Below are 16,933 nucleotides of genomic sequence, written 5' to 3' on the forward strand. Positions count from 1 at the left end.
CCCTGACGCCCAGAGTGGTGACAGTCCCTGGAGCAGTCATGCTTGGATAGCCATTGATGACAGCAAGAATGATTTTGATCCTTGTATTTTGTTTTCCTCAGTTCTTGGATTGACCGCCCCTGATCTTTCTCCGGAGACTCTTCAAAGGTCAGTGTGTCATTGAGATGGTCCCTGGTTTCTTGAAGCATCTTCAGGCCAATTATCAACTTCTTAATGATGCCATTAGAGATTCCTGGTTGTGACAGCTCTTTCCTGAAGGTTTGATTCTGAAGCTGGAGAATAGTTTTCAGAGGAGACATGATTCCTTTCAGGCTTGCTTTCAGTTTTGCTCCGAAGGCCTTAAATTTGATTTCCCTCCAGCTTTGTACATCTTCTGTTTCTCTAGGAAGTTTGACAATGACGTTGTTTACCACACCGAATAGTGCACACACTTTATGAGGGCCTGGTGTAGAAAGTCTCTATGATCTTGGTATTAGTAAAAAGTGCTTTTCCTGGGAAACAGGATTGCTTTATTCTGCCATAGATAATATAAATTGTATCATGTTTACCTTTGGTGTTGGTGTCTAGAAAGCTTTCAAGGGCACCTGTGGCTCATGCCTTGCATGAAAAGTATTTTGGTACTAACCCTACCTTGTGTTCATGTTTTTTTTTTTTCTTTCTTTCTTTTTATTTTTTTAAACTTTTATTTTCCCATTGTTTAGATCTCATTAGCTTTAATTTTTTTTAATGCTCGATGAGTGTATCAAGGTGAATTTAAAGCCTTTTATGGTGGCTATGGTGTTAGAAAGAATTAAAGAGACAAAGAGAAAGAAAGAACTAGTGTAAGAAAGAAATAATAGTTACTGTCAGCCTTCTGTCCATATTCTGTCAGACCCTACTATTTTAGCGGGTCCTGACTGAGTCTGAACTGCTAGTATCTGTATCTATGCTGAGGTCACTTTCTGGAAATGTGGAAGGCTGTGATGCACATGTGCTTGAAAGGCTAGAAGTGCCAGGGATTAACAATCTCTGTGAAAATATCTTTATCACTGACTCTCAGGTTAGTATAGAAATACTCCACCTCCCTCACCCCTTGGATGGGATAAGTATGAATTGTTTTGCATCATTTCCTGCTTTGTATCATTTCCCAATTTACCCCACTGGATTGAGCTCTAGTCACTCACTGTGTTACTGAGCTGTCCTCTATGTATCATTTCTCCACTCTGCTGTCACTGTTCCATCCACTTCTCAAAGATGTCCTTGCATTCAAATCCTTGTATCAGGCCTACTTCTAGGGAGACCAAACTAACAGAGAAAAAGAGAAAAAGGGAGGGAGGGAGAGATGGAAGGACGGAGGGAAGGAGGGACAGAGAGACAGAGACAGAGAGGGAAGAGAGGGAAGAGAGAAGGAGAAAGACAGAGAGACAGAAAAATCCATATTATATTAACAATATATGTTCATTTTGCTGCCTGAAGGAGCCTCACTTTTCTTAGGTGAAGTGTTTTTATAGCTTTTAAGTATGCACTTTCCTCTGTTGATGAAGGAAGAAACTAAAGCAATTTGAATCACCTTATTAGCGGTATGAGACAGTGAAGAAACACACAAAAAGTTTCTCTAGTTTATTAATATATAACTTTAAAAGCGTATCTGATTCTAAATGTAGATTTTATTGTTTTTATTTTACTCTTTTTTTCAGAACCTTAATTAGAACTGACTTCATACCCAACCCATCTCTTTTGCACTCTGATAAAGTGATGGGCCAGGTTTAGCCACTCACTAAAAATCTCATTCACGTTTAGCTCTGTCTTGGGTACACGTACAACTGGAACCACATTCCTTTAGCATCTGACAAATCCTAAGTAATAAAAAGTCTTAACCTATGACATACACCTTCAAGGACCAGGAAGAAAATAATATTAATCCCGTTTTTTTACACATTTATTCTGAACAAAGCATTGATGCCTAAAGAAACAAAAATGCATAGTGCATTGGCAAATTAAAATCAATTTAAGAAGAAAAGATATACTGTATTTATTTATTTATTTATGCATTTTTTTCAAATAGCAGCACTGAATTGGATACTCTGAGGTACAACAACAACAAAAAATACATCAGACACTACATACCCAATAGAAATGCATTATATATGTGCACCTGAAGACTGACTCAGGAGAACAACAAAATTTGTAATATCCCACAACTGGAAACAAGCCATTCTACAGAAGAATGGATAAACAACATGGGATACATTCATGCAGTGAAACATGATACAATAATGAGACTCTATAAACTACAAGTACGTGAAACAACATGCTCATAAATGTAAACTAGAATCAAAGAAGCCAGGTATAAAATAGTACATTCATTTGATCCCATTTATGTGAAGTTTAAAATTAGGCTATGTTATTACAAATCAGGACTGTAGATTTCCATTGGGGCTAGGGTAGTGACTGAAAGGGAACACGAGGTGACTTCTGGTGTTTTGCTAATTTATTTAGTTTTCAATCTGGATATTAGCTATATGGATATGCTAGCTTTGTGAATATCTATTTATCCAGATGTACATTTGTGATTTATGTACTTTTCTGAATCTATAATATTGAGATATGTATTTCTCTATATATACAGATACAAATCAGACGTGTTTTTGCTTTGAGTTCAAATCTGCTAACAGAGATGTGGTATATGATTTCATGTTAAAAGTATCAAGAATCATACATATGATACAAGTCAAAGGTCCTAGAATTAAAGATGAGTTAGAACTGCTCTTATACCTGGGTAGAATCTGAAATGCTTAATGGAATTAATTAATACACTTTGAGATTAGCCTGGAAGGGTGAGTAGGGATTGCCATGTGGGTGGAGAGTGGAAGGGTTTAGGTGGAGGAACAGGAAGAAGCAATGTGCTGGCATGTTCTACAAACAGTTTTCCTGTGTGGTCTGGACATTAGGAGCTATGGAAGACAAGCCAGATGAGAAGTTCGTGCCGGATGATGGAAGGCTTTCAACAATAGACTGAAGAATTTTAGTACATTCTGTTGAGTGCCAATGTTTCTGAGCATAGTCGATATGATCAGAACCATACCTAGAAAGAAAGTGAAATCACTAAGAAATAGGAAAGGTTGGTGTGAGGCAATTCTAGATGAGGAAAGCCAGAAAGGACATATGGAAACGATAGAACTCACTAGACTTAACAGCTGGTTGAGCTGACAACAAGAACCCAAAATTGAACCTATATTTTTATGGTTGATTAACTAGGTTTGGAGAGAAGGAGATTATGAGACTCCATTTGGGGCAGATTGAGTTTGAGTGGCTAGCAGGTTATTTAGAGGTTGGGCAAGTACTTTGTAAACACAAGACTGGAGCTCACCGAGAAAGGCTGAGATTTGAATTTGGGAGTCATCTGCATAAGTGTGATTGACGTGATCAAGGACCAAAGTGAAGAAAAAACCCTAAAACGCTGTGCTGCATCTTTGTAACTTCACATCCAATGCTGTAGAGCATTAACGTCAAATGAGTGGAAATATAGCTAATAGTATACAACAATAGCAACAACAATGACACTGTATATGTTTCTTGTGTGTGAGACATGTCTTGTTAACTGTTGTTATCTTCAGTCCTTTCAGAGCCCCCTCGCACATAGTAGGCATTTGATAAATGTGTTTTTTAAGTTGAGAAGTTAATTTCATTTGCATAGTGCTTTACCACTTTGAAATTCCATCATCAGTATCCTTAACACCTCAACAACTTCATCATTTATACCACAAAAGTGCTATGCAACAGTTAAAATTTTATACTTACAAAGAATATATTTTTCAGACATATTAAAAGGGAATCATATTTTCATCACACACTGTAGTTAATGAGCAACCTCCTCCCATTTAGCCTGGCTCCTAGTATAAGCCAGATACAATTCACAGTGGCCATCACAAAGGAAACTGTGAAAGGAGGAGAAGGAGAAAGGTAGCTGGCCTCACTTCAGAGAGAGTATGTTTTGTCACACTGCAGACCAACATCTGTTAAAAATTAGTGCAGTTTTGCTAGAGAGTTTCCAGCATGATGTTACAGTGCAGTTTCTCCAGAAAAATAGCTGTAATTATATGAACTTTACAGGGATAGTCTAAGGGATTAATGGGGTAAAGCTTGTAAACACAAAGAGGAAATTCTTGAGCACTTAGGAGAGGTAACGCAAATGTTAGTTTCCTTATTACCATCGGCAAGTTCACCAGTTGCCTGGGTAACAGCAGTAAAACTCTTCCAAGAATATCCAAGGTAGATCTCCTAATGGAGGAACATAAAGTTACCTGCAGCCCAAGGACACAGTCCTAATCAAACTATAACTCTAGTTGTAAAAGTTCTTGACCCTCCTTGCATTTGGAATGCACAAGGTGTCCATCGTTACACCTGCTGCTTATTATCACCTAATGATAGATATGAATTCTGAGCAGAAGTTTGTTCTTCTCTTAAATGCCAAACCTACAAAATGATTGTTAATAGTAATCATCTGATGATCGGATGACAAAAATATGCATGGAAAACCCTGGTCATATTCTACTGCCTTTAGTAGAAACAGAATAGCAGTCTTGTTCTACTCAAATTTTTAAGCCATTAAATGAGTTTTAAGTACTTAGTCTTACAATCTCTTTGCATTACAACATGCCAACGAGAGTAAATATGGAACCCTATTCTAATTTCCATATTCATCCAGACAAACTAGAATGATAGCAATGAAGACACCACTTTGGTGTGATGAATTATTCTCATATCTCCTGTTCATCCCTTTTATACATTCTTTTAACCATCAATGGAGGTCTCTTTGCTCTGCTTCTGGCCTTCCATTTATTCTGCCCTTTATCCTAACCAATAAAGATAGATGGATAGATGATTAGGTAGATGGATAGATAGATAGACAGACAGATAGACAGATGTAGATATATGCATAAATATACAGATATATATGTGATATGTAATATAGTTTATAAATAAATATTGTCATAATTTTTAATTTGCAAAACAAGAACATATAGAACATATTATTCTTAGGTCTGTTAATTTTATGTTGTATGTCATTTGCAAAAGGAGGACAATTTATAATCTCTTTTATTGTCCTGAAGATTATGTGAGATTTATAGGACACATATATTATTCACATTTGACAAAAGTTGAGCTTATAGATTCTAAGTGACTTGCTGAAGGTCACACAATCAGTAATGAACAGCTACATGTTCTGTCAATTAGGGTAGTTTTGCAGAGAGCAAAATAAACCTACCTAAAGGGAAAAATGAATTTGTTAGACTTGGAGGTGCTCACCGAAATCAGAAAAGCTGAAGAATCAAGCCCATAAAGCAACTTGACGAAGTCTCTGTGTCATCTCAAGAGCATTGCTGGAGCAAATTATTTCTGTTGTCTGCTTTGTTTGTCTCTCAAGATTCAAATTCTATGGAGGGGAGAGTTTGGTTGGTCTTGTTTGCGTTTGCTTTTTCTCCAGACACCTTGATGAAGTCCTACCAGATTGTGTCAAATGGGAGGAGAGTCCCCCCAAAGAGGTAGAGTAAATGCTGGTTAGGTGCAATGCCACAAATGTCCCCACAGCCTATATCCTAGGCTTTCTGTTCCCAATTCTAATACCTTTTCTGTGATTGGAGTAGGTTTTTGCTCCTTGGAGTCAGAAGCTTCTACAGCCTTAGACATACTGACAGTCAGCTTAAACAATTTGAGAAATGAGCTAGAGGGTTAGACCTCTTTCAGAATTATGTTAAGACGCATGTACCCTGCTTTCATCAATAACCTCACCACCAATTCCTGACTACTGTTTCATGTTTGTGAGGACCAATGAGGTTGCTGCAGGTGGTCCCATTCTAGATAGAATGAAATACAAAATAATTGGTAAAAGTAATAATACCACTGTCACTATATAAATGATAGGCTGTATTGTAACAAGGTAATACATTCTCCAGATTTAATTAGCTTGGAATGTGAGTTATAAGTTCTCTGTGAAGGAGGGGATTAATTAAATTCTTTGCAGGAGGGGAAAAAGCAGTCTGAAAATTTTCAAGACAAATAGGTAACATTTTTTCAGATTAATTAAAACCAGTGCTCGTTATTTCAACCTTAGGGCCCTGGTTGCTACTCTTTATTTTTGCAAGAAGAGGGCTAGGCAAATGGAAAGAGGAAAGAAGTTAGAAGAAGAAACAAAAAGAAGTTAGAAGAAGAAACAAAAAGAAGAAACAAAAAGATAAGGAAAGCAGAAGATTCAATAAACTCTAACTTTCTGGTAGCAATGTTTATAGCCCACCATTTATTCCATCATAAGTGCCAATGTGGGGAAGGAAAAATAATTTTCTATCTAACCTTTTAGGTTCTAGGCTGAGACATCTCCTGTAATAAAAGACAGATTAACAGGAGAAAAACAAACAGAAATTTAAGGACACGTACACCCCCTGTATACATGGATGAGACACAGAAAAACTGAGTAGCTCTCCAAAATGGCCCAAGCCACTACCTTGAATAACATATTTAGCTAAAGACTAAAGAAGATGCTGTGGGTGGTGGAACCAGTTACCACCTGGGGGAGGCTGTCAGGAAAAGCATAGTAAACAAGGGTAGGGTTGTCATGCAGATTTAAGTCCCCGCTTCTCTGCTGATAAGAGGTTCCACAGATTTGGTCATCCTCTTCTGGTCCAGAGAGGTAGATACTCTTACAAATGGAGATTTCCCTTATAAATGTAAATATGTCTTACAAAAGGGTAACTTCTGCTTGTTTTCAGAACTTCTTATGTGTGTGCAATTTCTTAAAAATAAGCAGCTCAGATAATCAATATGCTGAAGAAGCACATTTGGGGTGGCAACTTGTGTTCCCTTCACCAATCAACAAGTTTTCTAAGGGAACCCAGACAGAGGAATGGTAAATAACATAACGCTGAAGATACCTGAACCATTTTACCAATTGCATTTATTAAATAACAGGTTTATTTGTTCCCAGGACTGGTGGTCAGAGCAAATACACTCAATTTATTTATTGAGGACTACCCATTTGCCCAGACCCATAGAAGTTATCATGGAATGGTAAAATAGCATGGCTTTGAGGCAATGTGTGTCGACTTTTAAAAAAATGCACAGCGTGAGAGTTGCTGGTTAAGTTTCATCTGGGGGCAAAATGAGGGCTGCAGCCCGGGAGACAGCATCCCCGATAGCTCTGAGAAGCTGCTCCAAAGAGGCAGGGGGGGAAGGTCAGTATATATGTGATTTTGATGACGGGGGAGTACATGCAATCAAGCACATATTTTTTACAGAAGGTTTCTGCTAGTCTTGTGCAGGTTACTGCTCGTCACGAGAAGCAGACGTCACCATGAAGGGTTTTAGTGATTTTCTAGATATGAGGAGATACAAGAACTGGGCTCATAAAATTATCTCCTGAAAATATCTAACTATCTGAAGACCTGTTCTGCCAGTTTTCTTCCAGAGCCCAGAGTGCCTCATTCCTGCTTTCCACCTGAACTCCTTTCAAGGGGTGTTGAAAGTCAGCAGCACATGATTTAATCCTTGCACAGGTAGATGGCAAGTGCCAGTGGAACATGCCAATTTGTAGTTGACACATGTCTGGGTGATTTGGCCCCTGATATTTACATAAGCTTGGGAAACTTTGTTAACCTCTGAGCCTTAATGAAATTATCAGTAAAATAGTGACAATAATTCCTGTAGATTTTTTGAAAAATGAATCTGTGAACATTTTCATACATATCGGGTAACTGCAAACATTTGTTCAAATTTGCTCATGGTGCCATAGGGGATACAGATATATTTAAGACCTCATCAGTAATTTAAGTTCTTCTATTAGAATATCGAAAAGCCAAAACATTGAAACACCAAATGCTGATGAGGATGTGAGCAACAGAAACTCTCAATTATTGCTGGTGGGAATGCAAAATGGTACAGCCATGATGAAAAACATTTTAAGACTTTCTTATAAACCTAAGTACACTCTTATCATATGGGATAGCAACTGTGCTCCTAGCTATTCACCCACTTGAGTTGAAAACGTATTTTTAAAAAAAAAACTGCATGTGAATATTTATAGCAGCTTTTTATACAATTGCTAAAACTGGACATAACCAAGATGCTATTCAATAGTTGAATGAATTAACCAACTTCGGTATAACCATTCAATGGAATATTATTCTACAGTAAAAAGAAACGAGCGATCAAGCCTAAAAGACATGTAGGAACGTTACACATTTCTACAAGAAAGAAGCCAATCTGAAAAGGATGCATATTGTGTGATTCCAGTTATATAACGTTCTGGAAAAGACAAAACTATGGAGAAAGTAAAATGATCAATGGTTTCAAAGTTTAGGGTAAGAATGAATAGGCAAAGCACTGGGGATTTTTATGATGGTGAAACTATTCTTTATCATACACGTAATGTATTGTACGTCACAGGATTTATATTTTGAAAATGCATAGAATCTCACAGCACAAATAATGTATCATAATGCTTGCAAATTTAAAATACCGTTTAGGAGCTCAAGGTGTCACGAGCAGGAATGTAGGCTCTGTCAAGAATATCCATCTGTATTACAAATGTATGAAACAACCTCACTGAGGAGCGTAAAGGGGTGAAAATGCTGACCTAAGTAACTTTGGAAATGAGTGAAGTATGTAATACTAAAGACTAAAAAAAAGAAAAACCAAACCCAAAACAAACAAGTAAAAAAAACTGCACAGGCTCACTGTGCTGTGATGGATAAATTGTTTCCTCTGGGGGTAGGGGTTAATGCTTCTGATACTTCTATACATGTATACTGGAATTGAACAATTAAGCAAAAGGATGGTGGATAGTGGGAGCCAGGTTTCACACTGTTGGGGTGGGAATTTGTAGATAAGCAAGAGAAGGAGGCTAGAATAAAACATGCGGTAAGGGCTTAGAGCTGGAGACATCGGTAAGAACTCATGTTTAACTTAATATAAATAGATATGGTTCCATATAGAAATATTTAAAATGAATATGTGTATATATGTGAGTTAGTTACATAGGTATTTCTTTTCTCTGACTGCTGAGAAGGCCTGAAAGAAATGGCACTGCAGTAGCAGTGAGCGTAGCTACCACCCAGATCTTTGTTTCTGATACCCTTTACTAGAAAAAAGAACCAGAGGTCCCTGGAGAAATGACTGATTCTAGGCAACATATGAGATGACTCTAGAGCATCTTATAGTGTCATAAAATATGCAAGTGCTCAAACAAATAAAGAAGGAAACTATACAGATATGAGTGTGTCTTAAGAGGCACAGGAGCCAACTGAAAGAACTCCTAATGGCCAAAACTGGAAAAATTTGTGAAGTAATATTGGATTATAACCCAAAATATAAAATAAATATCCATGAGTCCATATAGATATAAACAAATATTTGACTAAATTAATAAATGGGGGGGAAGAACAAGTCTTCCGTGCAGAAGAATTCTAAATAAATTTTGTAGGTTGTCTGTCCTCAAAGAGAGGGAGCATAAATCTACAGTTCTTATGTGGGCTTTATATGGGCTTTATGGGGGCTGTGAACAGTGACTTCCTTCCAAAGAGTACAATATGGAAAAGGGGGAAACTAGAGTAATTTTATAGTGCAGAAACCTGACAAATGCTACTTCAGCAAGGTGATCAAGGTCAACATCAAGTCATAAAATATGTTGATAGTATGTACCTTTTATATGATAGGAATTGATGAATGAAAATGGATACAGTTTTAGAGTCTTTTATATTCAATAGCACTGGAGACCCAGCAAATTTGCCTTCACCTGTGTACCATAGAATTTTTTTAACATGAGAAAAAACTTCATCACTTTGCATTAAGTGACTTTTCATTGTTTCCTTTTAGTTGCATCTTAACATCATACTAAATAAGTTCACTATTTTTGTTCTTTTATAAGGATGCCTGTGAAAAGTATAAATTGCAAATGGTCATTTTTGAAGAGTCTTCAGAAACACAATACTAATAACTGTCTTTATCTGCCATAAATAAAATTCTCCTTACCCTCCTTTTTTTTTTGTTTTGCTTTTTATTAGAAAAATCATCTTTTCAGATTAAGAGGATTATTTCCTTCTCATTACTAAGAATAAGATTCTATGAGGGAATGAATTTCTGTTCTTTTTGTTGCTGCAGTTTTCCCATCATTTAAAGAAGTATCTATCAAAAAGGACACTCAATAAATATTTAATAAATCAGTGCATCATTGCATTGTCTGCATATGCCTTTTAAATACTTCCCTCTACCTGGGGAGATGCTAACTGAAGCTATGGAAGTGGCTGGGATTGTTATGTTAAAACAGATTCTTCCCATATCTCTACACTTTGGGTTAAATGAGAAGGAAATAGCGACAAAATAGGTGGAGATAGTATCAAAGAGGTGGGAGAGAACTCAGATGATGTAGTTTCCTGGCATCCAAGGGAGGCCAACTTTTAAAAAATGAGGACCTCCACAATGAATATTTCAGAAAATAATGAAGAGCAAGCTGCTAGATTTGTTAGTATGGAAGACAAAGATGAATTTTGAGAGAGCAGTTAAATGACAGGAATAAACCACACAGATCCCAAGATGTTAGTAAGTAAATTAGTAATCGGAAATTGATGTAGTGAGGAAAGAATTTTCTTATTACTTCATGGTTGTGCATATATGTGTGAGGTCATACATGCCGGGCTTCTAACATTTCTTGGCACACAGTAAATGTTGTTGCTGTTCTTTATTTAATAATTACTATTCCAAAATGTCTTGGATAGTTTAAGCTTAAAAGTGAGAACATGTACATTATATATTGTTCAAGTAGTCTTTGTGATCCTTCACAGCCTTAACCATAATGCTGAATGCACAGCACACTTTTATAAATACCATTAATTTTACTTGTATATTAATTATTCTATATTCTGATTACCCTTTTCTTGACATCCACAGTAGTCTTACTTCTGTTGCAAAATAATGGATAAAATTTATAGAAATAACAAGTTAATACCTCAATTTAGTAAACAGAAAAAAATGTCACAAATAGTTTGGGAATAGCATGTAGTAATCAAAATTCATTTGTGAATCCTGGTACAATTTGTAGAGCGCCTTAATTTTCATTGTTTTAATGAATTCTACAGCCACCCAATAAGGAAGCAAGGCATAATATTATCAATTTCCAGAGAAGGTAGTAAAGTTTATAATTGGGCTTGGATTTAGAAAACTTCCAGTGTTTTTCTCTGTTTGTGTGACCTTAGTCATTTCACTTAACCATTTCTAGTTTTAGTTTCTTCACCTGTAAAATAGTTATGTCTACCTTATAGACATATTGAGAATATGTCCATCTTTTTTTCCATTGCCATGCCATGCACAAGCAGATATAGCCATAAACCAATTCTGAATATGGAAACAAATAGAATATGTAGTTGACAAATATAGTAGCTGAGATTAAACTTAATCCTTTGGATGCTCAAAAGTTTTTCTTGTACCTTCAGTCACACTGATATTTGGAAGTGCTAACATTTGGCATATCCTATATTTATTACATATGGCACTTGAGTATTAGGTTCCTAAGTTTATTCAAGAACATTTTAATAATCATTCATTCTGCTGAACATCTAATGCAAAGTTTAAGCCTCTCTAAAGGTAGATAATAGCTTAGAGAAATTACTCAGAAGTTCCTTTTGTTCCACAATATCTCAGAAATAGCGGATAATGAGAGTATATTCTCAGTCTTAATGTAATAATCCCCAGTGGAGATCTTCACATTTTTAATTATTTAACGATGTCATTTCAATATTATCTGTCTGCTATGAATATTTCATGTTCATCAAAAATTCCCTGAAAAAGTAAAAATAACCTGTACATTAGTTAAAGAAGACAGTATCAATAATAGCATCCAAATGGTATTTCACTGCCTTTGGCATGAGGAATAGATTTTAATCCAATGGTTCAAATCAATCATCTAAAGTTTTTGTAAGAGTACACAGACTGGGGGCATGTTAACAAAAGGAATCTTGGAAGTAGGGCTTGAATAATGAAGGCAGTATTGGAAATAAGTTCTGTCTCCAAACTGGATATTCTTCAGGAACACGTAGAAGAATCTCTAAAAGTCAAAGCTGAGCCATCTCCATTGATATGACCAGTGTGAACAACATATATTACGGACTGAATTATGTTCACCCCAAATTCGTATGTTGAAGCCCTAATCTCCGATGTGACTGTATTTGAAGATATGGACTTTAAAGAGGTAATTAAGGTTAAAATAGAGTGAGGTACTAATTCCGTATGCCTTGCATCCTTTAAGAAAAGGAAGAGACACCAGGGTTGTGCACACACAGAGAAAGGGCCATGTGAAGACACAGCAAAAAGGTGGCCATCTGCAAGCCAAGGAGAGAAGCCTTGGAAGAAACCAACCCTGTTGGCACCTTGATCTTGGACTTTCAGCCTCCAAAATTATGAGAAAATAAATTTCTGTTGTTTAAGCCACCCAATCTGTGGTATTTTGTTATGGCAGCCCTAGGAAACTAATACAACATGTTTCCATGAGGAGGCATCATGATCTTTGGAATATCAAGAGCAGAAGTGTAAAATTGGACACTTATGGGAAATATAGTTAAATAACATGAGTTAACGCATATAGAACATCTAGTATGTGTTGGGTGATTGAGACAGATACCTTTTAGCTCCAAATCAAACCTTTAATGTTGACATTATTAGCCTCAGGATGCAGATGTGAAAAATAAGTGTTAGAGGAATTAAATAACTTCCTCAAATCAAAGAGATGAAAAGTAATTGATAGATTATAACCTAGTATTTTTCAACTTAAAGTGATGACCTTGTTATTATTGTCATAATTTCAGTCTCTGAATTTTTCTGTAACTAAGGCTTTGGCTCTATGTTCTTACACTTTTCTCAGTCTCTCTCTCTCTCTCTCTCTCTCACCCTCCCTCCCTCCCTCCACCTTTCTCTCTCATTGTCTTTCTTATCTCTCCTACTTTTGCTCATACATTGACTATGTTTAGGAAAGATAGTGTCCTACACTATCTCCTTCCAGTTTACAGAGAGACCAAGCTGTAGAGAATAGAGTTAGAAGGACTTTGCTGATTTACTGAGGACAACTTGGCATCAGCTCAACCTAGAACCTATTTTGCCTGCCTCTAACCACTTTGTTTTCAATTACTATTTACCTTGGCAACAAAGTCAGAAACTTTAAATGCATTAGTCTCATTGTTAACTTAATTAAAATACAGCTTCCCCTTTCATTAGAAAGCAATCAACTGCCTCTCCTCTCTCTGAGAGACTGAGAAACAAGATGGAAACCATTGAAAAGGGAACTATTGGGAGAGTTTTTGAAGGTTATCAGGAAAGGTAAGGTGTTGGGAAGCTCTGCTTATGGAACAAAACAATTAATAGTGGGCACATTAGCCTTCTCTTTTTACTGTGCTCTCTCCCTCAATTTTTACCCCCTTTCCTCTGGCCTCCTCCCCATCTCCTTCTCCTTCCCCTTATGGGCATCTCCCATAAGGGTACCCTTTCTCTGGAAAACTGTTCGGTTTGTTTCTAAAGAGGCTCTCATGAATGCATGAAATTGAGTAATTACAGATGTGCCATCTTGGTAGTTTTTCCAACATTTTACATTGTTTCGAGCTAGAGAAATTTTGATGCAAATGGTTCAAGATGCTTCCACTCATTGACACAGTGTTTAATGTTTTATCTCTTTTACTATTTGTAACAATCCCAAAGAATTGTAGCATGGATTATTCCCATTTGTTAGATGTAGAAATTGTGTCATGAAGAAGTTAATTTACATGTCAGAGACCACAAAGCCTTAAAGGTAAACTTTAGTAGCCTAAACCTATAGATTGTAATTGTCATCGCTTCTTTAGAGCACATATTGAGTGTCTGTATATTATGCAATTTGTAATATCATTTCAGAAAGTGAGAAAGTAGCAACATCCTTCTTAAATATGCAATAAGCAATATATTTTTTATATGTTAAGCTATTCAAAATGGAATTTATATGTTTGCTTCCTAAATTTGGTATTCCTAACTTCTTAGATATAGGTGAAAGACTTCCTTGCTACATCCGGATATGTAAGAAAAAATATGAATATTAGACTCTCAGATCTAAAAAAGAGAATATGATAAATTTACTCCTCTCATTTGTGCTTTACCCATATTTTATTGTCAGGTATGTATGTGCATATGTGTGTCTTCTTTTGAGGGTTGGGAGAGGGAGAGATTATAGCTAATGGTTAAGAGCATAGGCTTTGAGGTAAAAGTATCTGAGTTAAGCCAGTAGTAAATATTTTTTCTTGGGCAGGCCACTTATCCATTTATGTCTCAAGTTCTTAATTTGAAAATAGGGAGAATAATAGCACTTGCAATATTGAGTTCTTGTGAAATGAAATGATAAGCTACATGTAAAAATATTTAATACTTGTCATATCTTAATTACTCATTAATAGCTGGCTATTTTTCTTTTCATAGCACTTTACTGCTAGATTATCTATTCTGTGCAATGGGTGGATAACAAGACAAGTTCTCATGGCAATACAAGATTGTCACACTAAGGTATATGTATCATTTGGATGCACTAAAAGTAATGTTAGTAATGTCTTCTGATTGTCAGCAATTGGTTGTCCAAAATTAGCAGTTCTTTGCAAAAGGCATTTCAAACCTGGGATGTCAAGAGTTGGAAGATAATCAGAGTTTTGGTTGTTTGTTCTTGAGTTAGAAAGAAAACTACAAAGTGTTACGTGCAGCATTTCAAAGTGGCCTCCACTAAGGAGGGTAATATTCCAAGTGAGGATCCATAATACGTAGTCTATCCAAGCCTTTCTTCTAGATGTCTCCTGAACTGTCACCTCTGTCTAACTACACACATATATCCAGAATATATGGAGATGTCAATATAAAGGGTATATTTTCCCTATCTGACTAAATAACATTTACATTTTCTTATTATGGAAGTTTATTAACACCCCAGAATGTATGTAATACACAGAAAACACATAAAGAAAAAAAATCATCCATTAACCTACCATCCAAAATTTTTCTGTTGTGGGAAAAAAGACCACCCAAATGAGGAAAACAAAGACTATTTATTCAGAGCTTACTATAGCAAGGGAAATAGCCACTATCACTTGTGTTTAGTAGAGACTCAAAGGCAGGCAGAGGAGTGGGAAAGCTTCATAAAAATGGGGACGGCTTCAGGAATGCCTTGAAGGGAGGCTTTTGGCATGAGGAAGCTGTCATGGGCTAACTAGAAGTAGGGCATATTACGGGATCGGTTAGAGGTATTGGTTGGTCCTAAGTTCGAAGTGAGAGCAAAAATTAGGGAAACTATCAGTTATTAGTCACAGCCAATTGTTTTAGACGATTATGAATGTTACATGGGTTATTGTTTGGCTTCCTGGTTTTCTTTTTCTTTTTTTTTGCTAGAGATGATGGTCTGACCTTACAAGTCTGACTTTTGCAGATAAGTAGTCTGGTTTCCTGGCGTGGTTGCTGCTGATTGTGGGCCAGCGTTCTAGTTCTATATATGGTCTGGCCGTTGTCCATTTTATATTCAGTCTGTCACCATATTTAATATCGTGTGTTTTATTCCAGGTCTCCTTATCCCACTACCAAGACATATGTTTTATTGTAGAGCAACTAACAATTTTTACAGGTAGAAAAAATGTGTATTAATTAATCATATCCAATTCCCCAAAGAAGTATGTCTGGGGTTTCATTTATTGTATATGCAGAGCACCTATTATGTGGCAGGTTCTGATGGGTCCAATAAGTTAATGATGGCGTAGTTTCTTACTTCAGAGAACCTAGAATTTTGCAGGAGTAGACATGAAATGGGTCTAGATAGCCTGTTTTCTTAACCATTTTCAATTGAGTGACGTCAAGCACTTACGCTTGAAGTAATCATATATTCATTCATGGTCTTTGACCTGAAAAATTATAGAGGGTCACTATACAAATGTAGAAATATACAAGTTTAAAGTGTGTAATTCTCAAAGTTAAATAAGTGTTTAAAAAAATGAAAGTAATTCTGTATTTTAAACTGAAATAATTAGCTCTCTGAAAAGTCTGTAATTAGTATATCATTTGAATTTTGAATTAATATTGCAGATAGAAAATTACTACTTATTTCAGATGAATTTTAGTTGCTAAATCAAATGCAATTGAATTCAGTTGGATGTTCTCAATGTACTGTACTGTTTTTATCAATGAAAATTAATTTAAACTTGGATTGCATAATTTGCCTGTGTATACAAGCTAAATTTATAATTGCTATTAAATACCAACTCAAGAGATATCATGAATGCAAAATTTTAAATGAATTTCATTTATACAGCCCTCAAGTAAAATTCTCACATGTTAAATATGTACAAATATTTTTAGCATTTATGATCTTTATATGGAGATCATTCACTTTTATTTTGAATGATTGATGACATTAGTTCCCTGAGAATTGATTATTCTGGCATAAAAGTGTTTAGATTAAAAAATCAGTGAATCCTGAATTAACTTTTTTGTTTTGTGAATTATCTAATGTTAAAGTGAGTATTTATCCCATAAGATACTCCATTAAAAACTAAAACATGAGTGTGTATGTGTGTGTGCACACTCATACAAATGATTATATATATTTAGTTTATATTTTGTGCTGGTATAATCCTTTATCACTGGGAAGATAAAGTTTAGGGATGTATATTAACAAAGGTTATTTCTTAACTTTGGAAGCCATTCTGGAAACCAAGACTTTGACTATAAATTTTGTTGGATTTTCTATCCTTGACAAATTAAAGGGATTTTTTCTATATTGACTCTCTTGAAAGTATATATATATATATATATATGTGTGTGTGTGTGTGTGTGTATATATACATTATACACATATATGTATACATACATATATATAATTTGTTGAGAAGAATCTAAATCTGTAGAATGAAAACTCAAGTCA

This window comes from Delphinapterus leucas, chromosome 7, assembly GCF_059928025.1.
Source record: "Delphinapterus leucas isolate spDelLeu-1000000601 "Yukka" chromosome 7, BTC_Dleu_Yukka2, whole genome shotgun sequence".
Taxonomy (NCBI): Eukaryota; Metazoa; Chordata; class Mammalia; order Artiodactyla; family Monodontidae; genus Delphinapterus; species Delphinapterus leucas.